Below are 483 nucleotides of genomic sequence, written 5' to 3' on the forward strand. Positions count from 1 at the left end.
GTTTACGAACAATTCCGTACGTACTTCCCCCCCCCCATGACTTTTGCTCCGAAATCCGAAATCCCCAGCCCCCCTGTATACTAGTCCTGTCCAGAGGGCATTTTGGGGTGGCTCAGTGATGCGACGTGATGACTGCACTAAAACCCTAACAAAAAGTTTCACTTGCTTGGCAAAATGCTGCCCAGCTGACTTTGTGAAATGCTACGTGCTGTGTCGATGCAAAATGTGTGCAAAGTGCACGCACTGATGCAACTGTGCGTTTCCATGGAGCACAACGGTTCACACTGAACCCAGCCCCCCAGACACGCTGGGAATGGGAGCGGCAAGCCACCACGGCTGGACGAACGGCATGCAAAACGCTGCTCAAAAGATGCCTTCATGTACCTTTCGGCCCCGTCAGCAATTATCTGGACTGTGCGTCGGCACCACGCAGTTCGAGTTCACGCGGCCGCATCCCGACTTCCGCTGCTGCCGACACCTTCG

This window comes from Pollicipes pollicipes, unplaced genomic scaffold (genome assembly GCF_011947565.3).
Source record: "Pollicipes pollicipes isolate AB1234 unplaced genomic scaffold, Ppol_2.1 Scaffold_4295;HRSCAF=5057_pilon_pilon_pilon, whole genome shotgun sequence".
Lineage (NCBI taxonomy): Eukaryota > Metazoa > Arthropoda > Thecostraca > Pollicipedomorpha > Pollicipedidae > Pollicipes > Pollicipes pollicipes.